Source organism: Narcine bancroftii, chromosome 1, assembly GCF_036971445.1.
Source record: "Narcine bancroftii isolate sNarBan1 chromosome 1, sNarBan1.hap1, whole genome shotgun sequence".
NCBI classification, from domain to species: domain Eukaryota; kingdom Metazoa; phylum Chordata; class Chondrichthyes; order Torpediniformes; family Narcinidae; genus Narcine; species Narcine bancroftii.
Genome location: NC_091469.1, coordinates 291,260,824 through 291,282,301, shown reverse-complemented (window position 1 = coordinate 291,282,301; position 21,478 = coordinate 291,260,824). Strand labels below are relative to the sequence as shown.

The following is a 21,478-nucleotide window of genomic DNA, read 5'->3' as shown; positions in this document are numbered from 1 at the left end:
GCACTGTGGGAGGACAGGATGGAGGGAGGACAGGATGGAGGGATAACTGCACTGTGGGAGGACTGGATGAAGGGAGGACTTGATGGAGGGAGGACAGGACAGAGGGAGGACTGGACAGAGAGGACTGGACAGAGAGCTCTGGATGGAGGGTGGACTGGTTGGAGGGAGGATCATATGGAAAAGGGACTGGATGGGAAGAGGACTAGATGGAGGGAGGACTGCACTGTTTGAGGACTGCACTGAGGGAGGGCAGGATGGAGGGAGGAAAAGATGGAGGGAGGACAGGATGGAGGGAGGACAGGATGGAGGGAGGACTGGATGGAGGGAGGACAAAACTGATAAGGACAGAACTGAGGGAGGACAGGACTGAGGGAGAACTGCACTGTGGGAGAACTGCACTGTGGGAGAACTGCACTGTGGGAGAGCAGGATGGAGGGAGGACAGGATGGAGGAAGAACTGCACTGTGGAAGGGCAGGACAGGATGGAGGGAGGACAGGATGGATGGAGGACAGGATGGAGGGAGAACTGCACTGTGGGAGAGCAGGATGGAGGGAGGACAGGATGGAGGGGGGACAGGATGGAGGGGGAACTGCATTGTGGGAGGACAGGATGGAGGGAGAATTGCACTGTGGGAGGGCAGGATGGAGGGAGAAATGCACTGTGGGAGGACAGGATGTTGGGAGAACTGCACTGTGGGAGGGCAGGATGGAGGGAGAATTGCACTTGGAGGGCAGGATGGAGGGAGAACTGCACTGTGAGAGTGCAGGATGGAGGGAGGACAGGATGGAGGGAGAACTGCACTGTGGGAGAGCAGGATGGAGGGAGAAATGCACTATGGGAGGGCAGGATGGAGGAAGGACAGGATGGGTTGAGGGCTGGATGGAGGAAGGACAGGATGGAGGGAGAACTGCACTGTGGGAGGGCAGGATGGAGGAAGAACTGCACTGTGGGAGGGCAGGATGGGGGAAGGGCACGATGGAGGGAGAACTGCACTGTGGGAGAGCAGGATGGAGGGAGAACTGCACTGTGGGAGGGCAGGATGGAGGAAGGACAGGATGGGTTGAGGGCTGGATGGAGGAAGGACAGGATGGAGGGAGAACTGCACTGTGGGAGGGCAGGATGGAGGAAGAACTGCACTGTGGGAGGGCAGGGTAGGGGGAGGGCAGGATGGAGGGAGAACTGCACTGTGGGAGGACAGGATGGAGGGAGAACTGCACTGTGGGAGGGCAGGATTTAGGGAGAAATGCATGGTGGGAGGGCAGTATGGTGGGAGGACAGGATGGTGGAAGAACTGCACTGTGGGAGGGAAGGATGGAGGGAGGACAGGATGGAGGGAGAACTGCACTGTGGGTGGACTGGATGGAGGGAGTACAGGATGGAGCGAGGACAGGACAGAGGGAGGACTAGACAGACAGGACTGGACTGAGAGGACTGGACGGAGGAAGGACCGGATGGAGGGAGAACTGCGCTGTCGGAAGGCAGGATGGAGGGAGAACTGCAGAGCAGGATGGAGGGAGAACTGCACTGTGGGAGGGCAGGATGGAGGAAGGACAGGATGGGTTGAGGGCTGGATGGAGGAAGGACAGGATGGAGGGAGAACTGCACTGTGGGAGGGCAGGATGGAGGAAGAACTGCACTGTGGGAGGGCAGGATGGGGGGAGGGCAGGATGGAGGGAGAACTGCACTGTGGGAGGACAGGATGGAGGGAGAACTGCACTGTGGGAGGGCAGGATGGAGGGAGAAATGCATGGAGGGAGGGCAGGATGGTGGGAGGGCAGGATGGTGGGAGGACAGGATGGTGGAAGAACTGCACTGTGGGAGGGCAGGATGGAGGGAGAACTACACTGTCAGAGGGCAGGATGGAGGGAGAACTGCACTGTGGGAGAGCAGGATGGAGGGAGAACTGCACTGTGGGAGGGCAGGATGGAGGGAGGACAGGATGGGGTGAGGGCTGGATGGATGAAGGACAGGATGGAGGGAGAACTGCACTGTGGGAGGGCAGGATGGAGGAAGAACTGCACTGTGGGAGGGCAGGATGGGGGGAGGGCAGGATGGAAGGAGAACTGCATTGTGGGAGGACAGGATGGAGGGAGAACTGTACTGTGGGAGTACAGGATGGAGAGAGGACTGGATGGAGGGAGGACTGGATGGGGGGAGGACTGGATGGAGGGTGGACTGGATGGAGGGAGGACTGGATGGAGGGAGAACTGGATGGAGAGAGGACTGGATGGAGAGAGGACTGGATGGAGAGAGGACTGGATGGAGAGAGGACTGGATGGAGAGAGGACTGGATGGAGAGAGGACTGCTCTATTGCATCCCAATGAGGAGAAATTGCTGCACTATCAAAAGGGCATTACCTAAGAAACAGTGCCTTGTCAGGGTTGATTCTGAGATGGTGTATCCTACTTGCTTCTGGAAGTAAATATCTATCCCTCACTCCACATGCCTGTAAAACCCCCAAACACTTCAGCTGCTGCACAATAACTCAAAAAGAGAAAACATTTCAATTTGATTTCTAGATCTGCCAAGTTACAATTGATTGACAAAGGGAAATGACTCTGGGGAGTTAAACAGGAAAGTCTGCAGGCGCTGGAAATGTAGTGCAATACATGAAGATGGAACAGTGCAGCACAGCACAGTACAGGCCCTTCAGCCCACAATTTTGTGCCGACCTTTGTGCCGACGTGCTGGAGAAACTCAGCCGGTCACACAGCGTCCATAGGATGCCAACATTTCGGGTGTGCACCTTTTGTTGAGGTATGAGCAGAAAACAGGCATGCACCTGAATAAAAAGATGGGTGGGGGTGAAGGGAGGAGTCAGGGTAAAGGCCAACAGTGGATATGGATGGCAGGGCAGAAGCAATAAAAGCTGGGATATGATGGGGGAGGGAGTAGCTCTCTGAATGGAGATGGAAGGAGTGGGGTTCTGGAGGAAAGGAGACAGAGATAGGGAAAGAGAGAGAGAGAGAGAGAGGAGAGAGAGGGTGGGAGGAGCAGCTTAACGGGAACCGGAGAAGATTATGTTAATGCCATCTGGTTGGAGGGTTCCCAGGTGGAATATTAGATGTTATTCCTCCACTTTATGGGATTCCTCAGTTTAGCAATGCATAAGACCATGGACAGACATGTTGGCGCAGGAATAGGAAGGGAATTGAGGAGTTTCAGACTCAGGGGAGCACCAGTAATGGGAAGAACACCCTCGTTGAGGAAGAGGAGTAGGGGAGACCACAGTGAGGGGCTCTGCGGCTGAGGGACCCACACTGGCAACGAGCAGTTGGAAATAGGCGGGCTCGGAACCCACACAGATCACAGGCTGCTGGTGACTTGGGATCAAAGGCCTCACGCCAGGCTGCGGGCTGCTGGAGGCTGGCTCATGGGATCCAGGTATCGGAAACGGGATTCGGTACCTGGGGAAGGAAGGCTCCTGAAGGGTCCTGGGTGCTGAAGGCTTCCTCATCGTGTGGAAGTTTTGGATCTGGGCTCAGGTGGCTGATGGTTTGAACTGAACTGGAGTCTTGTCCAGCTGCAGAGGGTGTGGGAGCGCCGGAGGCGAATCCACACACCCTCAGTGACTCCAAGGGGGACTCACTTTTGCTTCTCTTTCTCTGAGTGTAAGGGGCGCCAGGCAAGGCTAATGGCGAATCTTTATGGCAGACTAGAGGCAATCTTGTGTAATATTACACCTGTTTTATTACATGTCAATATATAGTATCTGATATGATCTGAAAAATAGTAGGTAGGAGGCTTTATTTGTTGCTTTAAGAAAAAAAAAGATGTTTCCCCAAACCCATGGTGCTACCTAAAAACAATGTAAGAACTACAAATAGTGTAGGAACAGAAGCACCAGGTCCCAAAGAGCGACTGCTGTGCCGCCATCTTGGGCCTTAGCCACCACTATTTCCCCATAGGACAGTGAGATATCACAGAATTAAACCCACTCCTCTCTTACACACACACATCCAATTACACATAACAACTTAAAACGTATGAAGAGAAACAGTATAATACATTGATTTTCAGAGGCTGGGCCCATGGTCACAGAAGAGACAGGTTGAAATATGTCTTTAGGTGTTTAAATGTCTGCTCGACATCATTCACCTGATCCAAAGCGGTCGCTGCGGACTATTACCGTGCGCCTCAATGCTCTGAAGAACAATCAAATAAAAGTTTAAAGGCCAAGTCTGTGAAACTTCTTGTAATTTCACCTTTGGAGTCAAGCTCTGGTTTTGCATCTCCCCTTCCAACACAGACCAGATCTGCTCCCAATGATCCTGGAGTGCTCTAACCAGAGCCTTGTATCACCAGAGTACACTTTCTAATGCCGTCACCCCAGGGCTGTGAGCTGAGTCCACTGCAGTTCACTCTGCTGACCCACGACTCTGCAGCTAAACACAGCTCAAACCACATCATCAAGTTCGCTGACGACACAACCGTGGTGGGCTGATCGTTGATGGCTCCCCTGTTGCATCCTGTGCAACGGCATCATCGCCTGGTATGATAACTGTACCCCCCTCGGACCGCAAGACCCTGCAGAGGATAGTGAAGTCAGCGGAAAAGATCAATGGGGGCTCTTTTCCAACCATGAAGGACATCTACTACATTCGATGCAGTTGAAAGGCAATAATCATTTTGAAGGGCTCCACACGTCCCTCACGTAAACTGTTCTCCCTTCTGGCATCTGGTAGGAGATACCATAGCATTCAGGCCCTTAAGTCCAGAGTGGGGAAACAGCTTTTACCCCAAGCCATCAGATTCATGAACACATAGAACATTTGTGGATAGGGTATCATGGCATGTTAATATGCATCTTAATATTTTAATGTGTTTAACTTCTATTCGAACTTGTATTTATGTAAATATATTCCGTGGTCCTGGAGATACGCTATCTCATCTTTACCGTGTGAGCACGGTTTGAAAGATAAATAACATTGACTTGACTTGCTTGATTTGCTGAGATCCTCCAGCTGTTCTTTTTCTGCCTAAGATTCCAGAGTCTGCAGTGTTTGTGTTCCTCCAACCTTCTGATTTACTTTCTTAACTTGTCAACAACATTTTGACAACTTACGACCCTTTGTGTCTCCACTTCATTGTACTCTTCATCAGGAAACACTCTTCTATTCTCTTCAGACCCCACACAGATGACACCAGACTTCCCTGCTTAAAATTCATTTGCTGTGTCCATTTAATCTGCTCGTATCCCTGATTATGGCTTAACATGATGTCAATGGATGCATGTGTTCGGACCATCACACAAATGCCCTCCATCAGCTCCATCTCCATTTCCCACTGCCTCAGGAAAGCAGCCAAGGGAGTAAAAGACTCATCCCACTCCAGCCACATTCTCTTCACCCCCACCCACCGCACACCCTCCCCACCTTCCAGTTGGGAAGAAGATTCGTGAGTGTGAGAATCATAGAACATTACAGCACAGAAACAGACCCCTTCGACCCTTCTAGTCTGAGCCAAACTATTTTTTTTGCCTAGTCCCACAGACCTGCTCCTAGTCCAAAGCCCTCCACACCCCTCCCATCCATGTACCTGTCCAAATTCTTCTTCAATGTTAAAATTGAGAATGCATTTACCACTTCAGCTTGCAGCTTGTTCTAAATTCCCACCACTCTCTGTGTGAAGAAATTCCCCCTCATGTTCCTTCTAAACTTTTCCCCTTTCACCCTCAACCCATGTCCTCTGGTTTGTATCTCACCTATCCTCAGTGGAAAAACTCTACCTTTATTTACTTTGTCTATACCACTCATAATTTTAAATACCTCTACCATATCTCCTCTCATTCTTCTATGCTCCAGGGAATTAAAGTTCTAACTTGTTTAACCTTTCCCTGTAACTCAGGTCCTGAAGTCCAGGCAACATCCTAGTAAATCTTCTCTGCACTCTTTCTATCCTATTGATATCTTTCCTCTAATTAGGTGACCAAAACTACACACAATACTCCAAATTTGGCATCACCAATGTCTTATACAACTTTACCATAACATCCCAACTCCTGTATTTAATACTTTGATTTATGAAGGCCAATATGCCAAAAGCTTTCTTTACAGCCCTATCTACCTGTGATGCCTTTTCAGGGAATTATGTATCTGTATTCCCAGATCCCTCTGTTCTATCACACACCTCAGTGCTATACCATTTACCGTGTATGTCCTTTCTTGGTTTATCCTTCCAAAATGCAACACTTCATACCTGTCTGCCTTAAATTCCATCGGCCATTTTTCAGCCCATTTTTCCAGCTGGTCCAGATGCCTCTGCAAGCTTTGAAAACCTTCTTCGCTGTCCACAGCACCTCCAATCTTAGTGTCATCTGCAAACTTACTGATCCAAGAACAGTTTCACTCCTGCTGTTATCAGATTCCTGAACAAACCCCACATGAATAAATTATGTTGCCTGTCCTGTGTACCAACTGATCTCTAATGCTCACACTGGGTGTATACTGGTGTACTATGCATGCATTTATTAGTTAGACTGCTTGCATAAGGAACTTCTTGCCACATGTGACAATAAACGAATGTGCTTTACTTTTGTCCAAATCATTATGAAATATGGACAATATTTGGCAGTACTATGATGAATCTTGTCAGCCAATATGTCAGAGGGGTGAATAATTTACTTATGATGAGCTGCCAGGTAACAATCTCCTGTGAACTGTTGTCATTTTTCTGGAAGTTCATTCCTACGGATGATACCCTCTGCACTGCCATCCTCAGCTTGCCCCACCGTCCAGTCAGAGAGTGAGTAACCCTTCACAATGCCATGCTGCATCTCTTGGACAAGCTGAAGATTTTCAAGGTGATCCGTCACTTTTTCCCTAATTATAAGCTCTTATAATTTCTGGATATCAGATGTTAATCAAATTCCTGCAATTCCATCTCTCGTGTTTTGAACACAGAACAAAACTGTGGAACTTTCCTTGTGTTCAGAAATGAAGAGAATTTACGTGGGAGTTATGGTTGAAGCCTTCACTTCGGCGTAACTTGTCTACCTGAGCTCACCTCACCTACTTGCTTTTGGCCCATATCCCTGTAGACCAGCTATTCTCAACCTTTTCTTGGCTATGCCCCCCCCCCTCCCGCCCCATCCCTAGGACTCCACTCAACCTTATGGGTCACCTTCCCTGTGAACCAGTCAAGTTTTGGTTTCTTCTGTACTTCTCTCCTACCAACTACATAAAAAATATTTATGTTACTTGAGGTGAAAAGAAAATAAGGCCCCCAATGATATTGGATGATCCAAAAACCATTTCTTTGCATGTACTTGTCTAAAGGCCTTTTAAACGTGGTCATTCTACCCGCTTCTACCTCTACAAGTTCATCCCTCAGCCTCCCACACTCCTGGGAAAAAACTTCCAACCTATTCAGTCTCTCCGAGTGCAAGGCCTCCAGTCCCAAGAACACCCTCGTGAACCTTCTCTGCACTTCTGCCACTTTGAAAGGTTCTAGCTGGGTGCCTACATTAAATCTATTTGCAACTGACAGTAGTTGAGAAACCATCGGATTCTGGGGACAGTCACTTTTTAATTACAGTGAATGTGTTCTCATGGATTTTAGATTGTCACTGCCACGGATTTAGAAAACTTGGAATGTCGGGAACCCCTATACTTATTCTCCTCTGTTAATGTTGAGGTAAAGTCATCTTGGTTCCATGTGAGCCTGGTTCTTAGTCTGAATCAAAGTCAACTTTCAAGGGGCCCTCATTATCCCTGACCAGCCTCCCACCCCCCCACAATAGGCCCTTTCAAACTGCCGTGTAAAATGTGGTTAACCAGGCAATTTGCCCGGTGAGTGCCCCAGTTATGCGGCAGTTAGAAAGGGTCTAAGCTGGTCAACCCCATCAGAATCTACCTCAGGGGTAGTCAGGGAACCCAGTTAAATTTACCTAGGTCGTGTCCACAGGCTATTTGAAAATGAAAATAGCCGATCTGCTATTCCGGTGATGTCAGCGCTTGCATGCACGTGTCACCGGGCAGCCAGCATCTGAACATCCGGCGGTACTTCCGGTGAGTATGTGATGTGTCATTGCGGGGGCGGGATCCCCCTTAAATCACCATGTTGGGGATTTAATGAGTCGATCCCTCTGTGATTTGAAAGGTGCTTCAAGCACCTGTGCCCCAGTAATCACACCCAGGTCCCAGGAGAGCTCCCCAGTTGCTGCAGTTTAAAAGAGGCTTCTGTCAGCACAGGTCTTTGTAAATATCTTTCCATTTTCATTTTTCCCTCATCCTGCTACCGTTACAGCACACATAATGAACACGCAGAGTACGGAAGGATACGGATTACCTAGACAGAAGTGTTCTAGTTTGATTTGGCCTGTCCTGTGCTGGGCCATTCTGTGTTCTTTAAACTTTAAATTTAGACCTACAGCACAGATAACAGGCCATTTCAGCCCACGAACCCGTGCTGACCTATCACATCCTATTGATCTACACCCCCAGTACACTTTTTGAACGGTGGGGGAAAACCATAGCCCCTGGGGAAAGCCCACGCAGACATGGGGAGAATGTACAAACTCCTTACAGACAGCACAGGATTTGAACCCTAGTCCCAATCACTGGCGCCATAATGGCATTATGCTGACCTCTACACCAACGTATCTGCACTCTTTCCATCTCCTCGCTGCCGTGATTCAAACTCGTGTATGTCTCAATCTCAATTTCTTTTCACCATTTTATCACATCCCTCAGCTCCTTGGTTGTTCAAAGATTTTAAGTCAGCCTCTTGGAAATATAAAATGATGCAATGTCATGGAAACTTCTCTTTTAAAAACCTCTCATTACTTTCACATGGTTTTACCCTTGAGTTACGTTTTCTCGGTTTATCAGGACAGCCTCTCCCATTTTATTTGGGTGCCTGCTTACATTTTGCTCATACCTTGATGAAGGGCTCAAGCCCGAAACATTGATGATGTATCTTTACCTTTGCTATATAAAGGGCACTGTTTGACCTGCTGAGTTTCTCCAGCTTTGTATTTTTACTTCAACCACAGTGTCTGCAGATTTTTGTGAAACTTGTTTCTGCTTCCACAGATCCTGCCTGACCTGCTGAATGTTTCCAGCTGTTTGTAATTCAGATTTTCAGAATCTGGAGCTTGAAATCAGAAATCCTCACCTTCATCTTGTTCATTATCAGTTAGATCATCTCACAGGAGTCATTCATACTGTTGCAGAAAACAGGAGCTATCCGCCTCATTCCACTCTACAATTATGCGATCAACTCCTCATGCACACATTCTACCATCTCATTGCAGATAGCAGGGGACCTGTACCAAACTCCCTCTACAAAGTACATCAGGTAGGAGAGCACTAGCGAACTAGGTTCGAATCTCACCCTCCGGTGGGGTCTGTGTGGAGTTTGCATGTCCCCTCTGTGATTGTGTGGGTTTCCTCCCATGTCTCTGATGTGTGATTTCATTGGCCACTGGTGTATAGGTGAGGGGTGGAATCTGGAGGAAATGGGGATGTGGGGTGGATAGAATGGGATCAGTGTAAATGGGCATGATGTCAGCACTGACTTGATGGGCCGAAGGGCCTGTTTCCATGCAACATGGCTTTATAACTCTAGTTATATGTCATTAATACCACAAGCTTCATTTCGATCAGACATGTCATCTGCAGACTCACTATTTACTGATGCCCAGAAACCACAGTCCAAACACATAACCTGCTCACCATAACTCTTGTCTAAATTGTTTAAAAATGACATTTAGAAATAGATTCCTTTTTGCTTTATGAATATTTTAACTGTTTAACTATCATCAAACTCTAGCAGCTCAAAACAGCTCACCACCACATCATGAAGCAGTAAGCCAGAGTGGAAATGAACCCAGCATCTACCTTGTGGTGAGAATGCCCCCTTTCCACATGGCTCTGCTCACTGTTCACCTCTTTCCAGACTGACTTTTGAGTGTGTGCGTGTGTGAGTGGGCATGTGTGCAAGTGTTTGAGTGTCCATATGCCGGTATGCATACATGTATATGTCTGTGTCCATGCACGGCTATATCTCTGTGTGTCAGTGTGAACACACATCTGTGTGTGTGTGTGTGTGAGCATGGCCCTGTGTGTTAGGGTGAGTGTGTGCTTGTTAGTGCATGTCTATAAGTGTATGTGCATCTGTTAAAAGTGCATGTGTGTGTGTTTATACGTTTGTGAATGTGGGCGTGCATGTGCATATGCATCTGTGAGTGCATGTGTGTGTGAAGGAACAAGATGCTCCTCGGGTTCCTTTCCCCTCTCTCCTTCTCTATGTCCCTTATGATTTCATAAACCTCTGTGAAGTCCCCTCTGCCTCCTACACTCCAGGAGAACAGTCCCAGTCCTATGCAGTCTCTCCTCATAACTCAAGCCCCCCAGTCCCGGGAAAATCCTTCCTACTTCAGAAACTGGAGCACAAAGATCCAGAGATGCAGGGTGCCATACTGTGGGAGCAGACCGAGAGGGGGACTGAATGGAGGCCCTTCTGCTCTCTCTGGAGATCACAGACATTCCTTTGATAATATCTTTAAGGAAACCAGTCCCTCCTGATGTCCATGATCAATATTAATCCTTTAATCAGCATAATTGAAACTGATTATGAATTAATTTATGGGATTGAGTCCTATATGAGTGCCAGCGTTTTACACCGAAAGCACTTTGGATAGTGAAAGGCATTACAGAAATTCAGCTCTTTTCCTTTCTCTGCACTGAGCTGGTAAGAGCAGAAGGAATCTGCCAACAAGACATTCACAATTTAGTGAAAAGCAAATCTCTCCCTGGATCATTGTCTAATTATGTAGAAGAGACGGGTACCAGTGAACCACTGTTTGATAGGATAGTCCATCGAGATCAGCCAACATCAATCTCCACAAACTTCCTTATAGATCATAATATCACAACACACCATACTGAACTACATGAGAAAGAAACTCTCTCTCTCTGCAGCTTAACCTACTGCATACAGTTAATTAATTACTTAGCCAAGATGCTATCTCTAAAGGCTGAAGCTCTTTGCAGCATTCCCCCAACGGATGTTTTCAAACTTCAGGCAAAGGTACTGTACCTTGTCAGGGACAAAAGCCACAAGAACGACTCTGTCCACAGTTGTTGAGTTGCAAGATCTCAGTCCTGTTATTGGGTCCCTTAAACACAACACAGTCACAAAACGACTGACGGGCTAATTCCTGCTATTCTCAGCCCAGCCTCTCTCTCACTCCTGGGTGCTTTTACCATTTAAGGTCAATGTTCCATCTGGATTTATTAACTCTCTCTCCCTCCTTCTCTCTCTCTGATCTCTCTCTTCCTCCCTCTCCCTGATCTCTCTCTCTCCCTCCCGCTATGCCTGATCTCTCTCTGTCCATCTTTCCTTTTCTCCCTCGTTTCTCTCTTTATCTGTCTGTTCATCTCTCCTTCTCTCCCTGGTCTCTATCAACTTCTTTCCCTGATCTCTCTTTCTCCACCCCCCCCCCCCCCCTCCATATCCCTCCATTAGTCCACCCCTATGTCTCCTTCTTTAGAACATAAAACACTACAGCACAGTACAGGTCCTTCAGCCCTCAATGTTATGCCAACCCATATATTCCTTTAAAAAAAACTAAACCCTCCCTACCTTGAAACCCTCTATTTTTCTTCCATCCTTGTGCATTTCTCTCTTAAATGCCCCAAATGTTTCAGCCTCCACCACCATCCCTGGCAAGGCATCCCAGGCACCCACAACTCTCTGTGTAAAAAAACTTACCTTTGACGTCTCCCCTGAACTTTCTTCCCTTTGCTGTCTCCAGATGTCCTCTGGTGTTTGCTACTCCTGCCCTGGGAAACAGGCGCTGGCTGTCCACCCTATCTATGCCTCTCATAATGTTGTAGACTTTTATTAAGTCGCTTCTCATCCTACTATGCTCCAAACAGAAAAGTCCCAGCTCTTGGGACTTATGAGACTAACCTTGCCTCATAAGACTTATTTTCCAGTCCAGGCAACAACCTGGTGAATCTCCTCTGCACCCTCTCCATAGCTTCCACATCCTTCCTGTAATGAGCTGACCAGAACTGAACACAATACTCTAAGTGTGGTCTCACCAGAGATTTGTAGGGTTGCAAAATGACCTCTGGACTCTTGAACTTAATCCCCCTACTAATGAATTACGGAGGCAGCATCAGTGGGAGGAAGCGTCCTGAATAAGGGTTCTGGCCCATTCTCTCTCTCCCGCAGATGCTGCTTGACCTGCTGCATTCCTCCAGAAGATTGTGTTGTTCCAGATTTCAGCATCTGCAGCCTCTCGCGTGTCTTTGGACAAGTCTCTAACAGCCACCATTATGTCAACCTTCTACAGGAGCTCTTATCGAGACAGTCCTGGCCAGCTGCATCATAGTGTGGTACGGTTGCTGCAGAGAAATGGATCGAAGGCCAATCCACAAGACCATAAGAGTGGCAGAGAGGATCACAGGAGTCTCCCTTCCCACCATTGATGTGATCTACTGGGATCTTTGTCTGAAGTGGGTACACAAAATCATTGAGGACCCCTTCCATTCTGCACACAGCATCTTTCAGTTGTTTCCATCAAGGAAGAGAAACTGGAGGATCAGAGGCAGCACCGCCAGGGTGAGGATTAGGTTCTCCCCACGGACGGTAAGAATGTTGAGCGACCAAAGGAACTGCTCACACTAACCACCCGAGACTCTCATATTCATGAAACAATATTTATTTATATATGTGATTACTTATCCTGCTATATGTAATGTATGTCTGTATGTGTGTTATGCCTGCTTGTGTGTCTGTGTGTTTTACACCGAGGAACAGAGAATGCCATTTAGTTGGGTTGTACTTGTACAGTCAGATGACAATAAATGACTTGATGTCTCTTTACTCACGAAGTTGCCTGAAGCTCAGCATCTGCCCATTCACTACCCAGCTGCCACACTTAGCACACTCCCCACCTACACTCCAAGCACATGGGTAAAATTGAGCATTTTCCAAACCGAACATGACCTTACCCGATTCGCACCATGGTCAGTCAGTTCAATGAGTTCCTCCTGGTGTGGCCGGGCCGCTCTTCCTGTGGGAATTAGAGTCTAGGTTAGCATCTCGCAAATCACTGAGCGTGCCCCCAAGTGAGATGAGGCCACTGGGGCAACTAAGGGCGGTGGTGCGCTGGGAGAGCGATGGGGAATGTGGCAATCTGGCGGGTAGGCACAAGAGCCCTATGAACCACTGCAATATTTCTCATCGCTTGTGACCAACATCTTGTATAACCCCAGCAACAATCACCAGGCAACTGTACAGAACCAACCAAAGGGATGTTAATTAATGACATCTCTTTCGGAAATTATAATCATCTGGCAAATATTCACAAGGTCCATTATTCCAGTTTCTTTATATAGTGAAAATTATTCACAACTCTATTATCTTCACATTAACAATTTTCTGGTCATTTTGATCCCATATTTAAAAAGCCCTTGGTTAATATTTTATATATGAGTGCTGTTTGATTTGTGCCTTTGCCCTTTTTAAACAGTTTTCTTTTGATCTCTTGTTCCATCAGCAGTAACCCCTTCTGTCAGACCCCAGCTGGGTCGGGGGAGAGTTCCAAGTTCCCACCAAGACGCTGGAACCTTGAGCAAACACAGAAGAGCTGGTGGGACTCAGAGAGTTAGGCAGAATCCATGAGGACAGATGTCAGTCAACATTTCATGCCAGGACCCTTTTCCAAGAGTGGCAGGAAAGGGTCCCAACCTGAAACGGTGTCTGACCACCTCTCCCCATGGATGCTGCCTGACCCACTAAGTCTCTGCATCTTCTCAATGTCCACCTGGGTGTGAAGTGCTTGTTGGCTTTGCTCAAAGTTTGGCACTACTCTCCACTGTTGGGGACTACCACCCAACACACCCCGCTGGAATGACGTCTAGCACCTCCTCGTAAACACCTCATTCAGTTCTCAAAGCCCCATTTCTTTGTCAGAGCTCGTGCAGGCCATGAGCATTCCCCCTGAGAGGCTCCAGTTACTCCTAGTCCTGAGAGTGTTTTGTTTCCTGACAGTCACATGTCTACACATTTATCATAACTTTCCTACAATCTGCTGCAAGCAGCATTGCGCCTATTTCTGGCTGTGAGGTTCAGGAAGGATGTGGGGGGCCTGCATATGATGAGGGAAAGGTTTAACCAAATTTTTTATTGGGATAAGAGCACAAGGATCTTTCCTGGACCCAACACGCTAATGGCATCATGAAGAAAGCACGTCAGCACCTCTACTTCCTCAGGAATTTGCAAAGGTTTGGTGGAACACTAGAAACCCTGGCAAATTTCTACAGATGTGTGGTGGAAAGTGCATCATGATGTTTATGCAAAATGTTGCAAGCTGCTTCATGTCAGTGGCACTAAACAACGTTTGATGTGACGCCACATGAATAGCACCTGGCTCAGGGACCAGAATCTTGGCCTTTGAGTTGGCTTCAGGAGTGAAACGAAGAGAGAGGAGCAGAGGAAGATTTATGGAGGGAATTTCTGAGCCAAGCAGCTCCACAGGGTTGCCTTACAGACGAGAATTGGAGGGGATCAGTAATCTCAGGTTGAGGAAGGTAGGGAGGAACTTGCACATTTCAAAACTGAAGTATGATAGGACGGTGGAGATCAGACCATTCAATGAACCTTGGGATGATGGTGTGGGTACTAGACTGGTTGTGGTATTGGCAAGGGTAGGGGAGGGGGTAGGTAATCAACGAGCAGAAAGGGTGGACAGGCTTGAATTTAGGAGAGGACAATGTTTTCCCTCGTCCCCTACTCTGCCCTAATCCTGTTCTCCTTCTTGTCCCCTACTCAGCCCTTTCCAACCCTGCTCTCCCTAACTCTCCCCTGATCTCCCTCTTGTCCCCTTCTCTGCCCTGCCCATTCCTGCTCTCCCCCTGCTCTCCCCACTCTACCCTACTTTCCCCGACTCTATCTTGCTCCTCCAGATCTCTAACATTTTCTGTATCACTCATTTTTGAATCGTCTTTCAGGTTTGAAAATCTGCCAGGGGCTAGGCAACCCAGCAGCCATCAGGCTCCTGAATGATCCCCACAACTGCTCTTGTGCTGCCCTTGCTTTGTACAATGCTTTTCACTGTAACTCTGCCCTCTGAGATTGGCCTCTTGTTCTTGTACAAATGCTAGAGTTAACATGTTAGAATGCTCACAGACAAACCCTTCTCACAGTCCAAGGTATAATGTGACAAAAATATTTAAACTGAACTCTGCAGGTTGCAGCATCAAAGGGTTAAGTGGAGTTGCTATTCTGTCACTTCCTGGAAAACTGCGCTTGAAATCTTTAATCCCCTGAAGTTATGTCGGCCTTTGGGAGAAGCTGGTTCCCAGAAAACAGCCCAGTCCCAACCAGACAGCTTTCTTCCCGTGAGCATTGTTATTTCTGGAATGTGAATGGTGAGGATGAATTGATAAGTAATCTATCCCTTTTAGAAGTGATGACCAAGAATAAGTGCTTGAAACCTGCTTCAGAAAAAAAACAAACCACAATGGTAACGCAAACACCATAACAGCTGGTGGAGGGGTCAAATTCTATTGCCCCATTAGGAGTTTCATTTTTGCCCTGGAACGGTAATCTTGCCCAAACCTATCAGTTTTCTCTTGAGATTCATTTGGAGTGTGTAGGGAAGGATGCAGGGGTCTTTGCCATGATTCGGCCCCAGCGGTAGAAGACTCTCTGATCTACAGCTGCTCATGGGGATGTACATAGGGTCAGACATCCAGAACCACTGGAAGACCAGCAACTCGGTGAAAGTCGCACTTTGGTTTGCCCAAAGCCTGTTGGTCTTTCAGCACACAGAGATGTCGGCGAGGGAGTGCTGCCGACTGGCACATTCCAGGCTGCAGGATTACGTGCTGAGGATTAGCGCAGCCAACGCAAGGGCGCTTTGGGCTGGACCACAGACTAGGGGCTGAGACCAAGGGGAAGTTCCTGAAACAACAGAGGAGGGGGAGAAACGACAAGGGTGGCAATGGGGTAAAGAGATTTGAATGCAACAATGTGCAGTATTGAAAGAGATTGGATATGAAACTTAATGGTGGGAAGAGACTTTGAACTGCTTTCCTTTTGTAAACAATTTATTGTGAATAAAGCCAATTTTTGGTTAAAATAAGTCAGTTCTCTTGTGAATCCCACTGTGACTGGAGGCATCAACACCACCAGTCTTCACTCCAAGAAGCAGTGTCTCGAGAAAGCAGCCTCTATCCTCAAGGGCCCCCATCACTCAGGCCATGCTCTCCTCATACTGCTACCATCGGGAAAAAGGTACAGGAGCTTAAAAACGAGCACCCAATGTTACAAACACAGCTTATTCCTCTCCACCATCAGATTTATGAATGGACAATGAACCACAGACATCACCTCACTTTCTCTTCTTTTGTCCTTGTTATTTTCATTTTTAATCTTGTATTTACAGGATTATAATTTAGAGTAATTTTACATCTTGTTCTGCACCATACTGCTGCCACAAAACAACAAATTTTGTGACACATGTACATGACAACAAACCCGATTCTGATTCATTGACCCACCCACGTGGGACACTCGTCTTGTGGCTGGAATCCAGGTTAAGTTGGAAAATTGAAACCAAAATTGGCTTGACAGTAGGAGGTAGAGAATGATATTGGAGGGTCGTTTTCAGATTGGAAAGTTCAGGGCAGTGGGGACGGCATGGATTAATGCTGGGGCTCTGAATGAACACAATCAATGTTCGCTCTCGTGCGCGTTGTAACAATGCACCAAAATTCTGACTTGCTGTAGCTGAACAGATACTTTATCAAATAAAACTACTATAGTGTACATTAAATTGAATTGAGAAAAGTTAGATTGATAATGAATGTTGGGCAGCACAATTAATGTGACACTATACAGCGCCAGTGATGTGGGTTCGAATCCCTCATTGTCTGTAAAGAGGCTGTACCTCTCCCCATGTCTGCGTAGGTTTCCTCTGAGTGCTCCGGTTTCTTCCCACCCTCTAAAACATACCAGATGGTAGGTTAATTTGGGTGTAATTGGCCGGGACGGGTTTAAATGGCTGGAATCAGATTCCACCATGTTATAAATAAAATTTTAAAATGTAAATGTTCAGTTACCATGGCACAAAAAAAAAGTGGCATTACAAATATGCAGACAGTCCTTTTGTGGTGTCAGAGCAGTCCATGATCAGTGTATCAACGAGAGGTTCAAGAGCCTGATAGCTGTTGGAATGAAACTGCTCTTGAACCTAAAGGTACTGGTTTTCAGCCTTTCTGGACCTTCTGCCTGAAGGGAGCAGTGAGGGGTCCTTGATGATGTTGGCTGCCTTCTTAAGTTTTCTTGAATCTTAACGCTTGTTAAATACTGCACTGATTTGGATGCGAATGTGGTAGGCATGATTGGCAGGTTCAGAGATGAGACAAATGTGCTATTGATAGTGAGGGTAGTGCCTGGTAACAAGACTAAACTGATCAGGTGGTAAGGTGGACAGAGCAATGGTAGGTGGAAAATTATCCTAAATAATACATGGGGCTGTGTCTGGGAGGAGTAATGTCCATCATAAACAGGAGTACGGAGGAACAGAGGGTACAGATCAAGGACCCCAAAGGTGGAAGCAGAGGCTGATATGGTGGTTACAAAGGCATCCAGAACACTTGCTTTCATTGAATGGTGCAGAGGATACAAGAACGAGGAAATCAGCATTTTTAGCTTTATAAGATAGTGGTTAGACTGTAGCTGGAAAACTGTATGCAGCTCTGTTGCCACATGAAGGAGAGGCCTGGTTGGAACATTTCATTTGAGAGAGACCCTGAGTCTATTTTTCTCAGAAGGAAGGAAGTTGAGATGGGTGTAATAGTGGGATACAAAATCGTGAGGTCACTGATAGAGTGGAGAGTGAGAAGCATTGCCCTAGAGACAGAAGCTCAAGGTAAGTGGATAAAGATTCAGATATGCGTGGAGAAGACCTTTTCACGCAAAACACGTTTGAGGGGGTGGGGAAGTATCTAGCCGAGCACCTCAATCACTGGGATTACCCTCCCTCCACCCCATCGACGTGATTTACTGGGATTGCTGTTTAAAAAGGGCTCACAAAATCATTGAGGACCCCTTCCACTTCGCACACAGCGTTTCAGTTGCTCCTATTGGGGAAGAGAATCAGGAGGATCAGAGCTAGCACCACCAGGCTGAGGTGAGAACACTGAACGGCTGCTAAAACAACTCTCTGTGATTCTACTATTTATTAAGAATATTTATTTTAATATATGTAGTGGGTATCTGTATCATTTGTCTGTACATGTGTTATGTCTCTATGTGTGTTTGCACTGTTTTACACTGAGGACTGGAGAGCGCTGTTTCCTCAGATGACAAATAAACTCGAACTTGAATGAATGAGGCCAAGAGTGACCATGCCAGAAAATGGGATAGCTATTGATAGATCAAGTTCATTGTCATCCAATTGTACCAGTACAACCCGACGAAACAGCGTTCTCCGCTCCTCAGTGCAACACACAATGAACAGGACAGGAAACGACTATAGAGAGTTGTAAACCCGGCCAGCGCCATCACGGGCATCAGTCTTCACTCCATCAAGGATACCTATAAGAGCTGGTGCCTCAAGAAAGCAGCCTCTAACCTCGAGGACCCTCTCCACCCAGGCCATGCCCTCTTCCCACTGCTACCATCAGGAAGGAGGTACAGGAGTGCGAAGATGAACACCTGGTGGCACAAAAATAGCTTCTTCCCCTCCGCCATCAGATTTCTGAATAGACAGGGAACAACCTCACTTTCTCTTCTTTATGCACTAAATTATTTATTTTTTTAAAATGTAATTGCTAGTGATAGTTACACCTGTGGTGTTACCGCAAAACCACGAATTTTGTGACATGTTCATGGCAATAAATTCTGATTCAATTGGGTTTGTTGCTTCTAAATTCTTACCGTTTGGGAGATGCGCAGAGCCTGGGCAAGGCGGGAGTTCTCCACTATGAAATGCTGAACACTGCTTGGTGCTGGATTCATCAGAGAGAGGACATCCCAGTGCCTAGATCACAGCAGAGAGTAATTAGCGTTCGCATTGTGTCCATTGCATCAGCAATTGGTCTTTGTCAAACAAGGTGAGCACATCTTATCAATCTATCAAACTATCAGAATAAAGCAGTCCTTATTTCTTGCCACTTCCTCTTCTGTCAATGCTAAGCTACAGAGTTAGAAATTAGCATGGAAACATTGAGAATATTATAAATCAAATGCCAGAAAAAAATAACCAGAACCCTGATTTAGGGAAGAGTTAATTGTCTGGGAAACTCGCAAAATAATCCATTTTCTGTCCTTGATCAAATCAAATTTAAGCAGATTTAAAAGGAGTGAACGATACAGGTTTTAAAATACCAACCTCTTTTTTATATAATATATAAATGGTTTATATAAATGTTTGCATTGTGATGCTGCCTGACATGTTCATGACAATAAATTCAGATTCTGTATCATTTATATTTTGGAAATTACTATAAAACTGTGCCTGTAAGGCCTTTGTAATGTAAAGACTAAGGCCTCTGCACAACCATCTTGGACATAACTTGGTGTCCATGTCTTTGACCACACAATTCAGTTCGATGGCAAGAATTGGTCATATTTAACATCGATTTTTTTGGTTTCAGCTAGCCTGCTCTCCCCATCCCCCTCCCACTTCCCTCCCCCTTCCCAGTTCTCCTCTCTTATTCACTTTCCCTCCAACTGACCAAGCTGGTCCCATTTGCCTGCATTCAGCTCATATCCCTCTAAACCTTTCCTGGCCACATCGCTGTCCAAGTGCCTTTTGAGCCTAACAATCGCTTCCTCTGGCAGCTCATTCCACACACCCACCATCCTCTGTAGGAAGAGGTGCTCCTTTTAAAATCTTTCCCCTTTCACCTTAGAGGGAAGAAACGAAGCTGTAAAAAGATAGAGCTGGCTTAAGTGAACACACTTGCGTTTAACATTTAACTGAAGCCAACGCACGCCATGGAATTTTTAGCGGTACTGTGGAACGACCAGATGGTTCAGACTGTTAAGGACCAATTCCACTCCCCTCCCCCAACTACGTGCCCCATTCCAACTCCTCTAAGATGTTTCCAAGTTTGTTTCCAATATATTTTCTTGATGTGGGCTCTCTTGGTAAGGTTGGATGAGATGCCTATCCTAAAACATTACAGCACAGTACAGGCCCTTCAGCCCACCTTCTTTATCTCACCCCCATAACCCTCTATTTTTTTGTACATCCAAGTACTTGTCTCAGTTTTTAATGTCCCAATTGTATCAGCCACCACCACCATTCATGGCAAGGCATTCCAGCAACCACCAAACTCTGTGTAAAACAACTTACCCCTGATGTTTCCCCTAAACTTCCCTCCTTCAACTCATGCAGATGCCCTCTGGTGTTTGCTACACTCTCTCCAGGAAAAAAGTGCTGCCTGACCACCCTATCTATGCCTGGTCTGCAGAATAAAAGAATTTCAGGGTTGTATGTGATATCCCGTATGTACTCTGACAATAAATTTAACCTTTGAGCCAGAAGGGTCTGTTACTATGGTGTATCTCTAAATTTAAAAATTAAAATGAATGGCTTCTGCTATCCTGGTGAGGGTGCTCACATGGTGCTGTTGGGGAGGGAGCTCCAGGAATGGGAGCTGGTGATGAAGCAAGACTGGACATCATGCCACTTGGTTTGGAACCCATGGGTGGTGGTGCTGTAGATAGAGGTTTAAACTAATGAGGAGAGGGGAGGGAAAAATGGCATTGCTGCCAAAGCTTTTGCTGCTGGTGCAGACCCAAGGAGATCGTAGAGTGGAGATGCAGCACTCTCCCGTGGGGTCCTACTGCCCAGTACTACTGCTGTTGGTGCTGTACAGGCTTTAAACAGCCTGTTAAATGGGGCCAAGGGTGGTTTATTTCCAGATCCTGCGACCCAGGGGTCTGGGCCCAAGATGGCAGCTCTTGTGCTTGGCAGTGGCCTCGAGGGGTGGCAGACTCCAGGGGAGCAGCAGACCGGCACAGGGAAGAAGTAATGGGGAGAACACCCCCACCCCCACCATTGAGAAGGAGAAGCAGAGGAGTCGACCCTACGAGACGGTGCTCATTGTGGTGGATCGACGAGGGGCTCAGCAGCTGAGGGACCCACACAGGAGGCGGACGGCTGGCAACTGGCTCAAGCAGGTATCGGAACCAGGATCTTTGTGGCAAAGATTTGGATCTGGCTTGGGCTGCCGATGGCTTGAACTGAATTGGAGTGTGTACAGCTGCATAAATGGCGGGAGAGGCGAATCCACGGACACTCAGGGACTCTGAGGAGACTCTCTTTTGCTTCTCTTTCTCTCTCACTGTAAGGGGACGCTGATGGAAAATTGCTAATGCAAAATTTGTCTGCCGGCCAAAAGAATTTTGTGAATATTACATTTCTGTTTTATTACATGACAATAAACAGCATTTGATCCAAGAACAAAAGGTTCAATGTGAAAGAATTGTGGAACTGG

The 21,478-nt window shown here is 46.9% G+C and overlaps 1 protein-coding gene across 8 annotated transcripts in view; it reads right to left on the bottom strand.

Moving 5' to 3' along the window:
- mrvi1 (murine retrovirus integration site 1 homolog) overlaps positions 1-21,478 on the bottom strand; it is a 123,216-nt gene that overhangs the window by 96,383 nt on the left and 5,355 nt on the right. For 7 of the 8 annotated variants that reach the window (XM_069903801.1, XM_069903808.1, XM_069903771.1 and 4 more), the window contains exons 2-3: positions 18,909-19,011; positions 12,971-13,032 (exon numbers count right to left, since the gene is read on the bottom strand). The gene's annotated coding sequence lies outside the window, so the exon portion shown is untranslated. Of the gene's footprint in view, positions 1-11,045; positions 11,137-12,970; positions 13,033-18,908; positions 19,012-21,478 lie in introns of those variants that run through there. The other variant, XM_069903811.1, reaches the window with a different exon arrangement.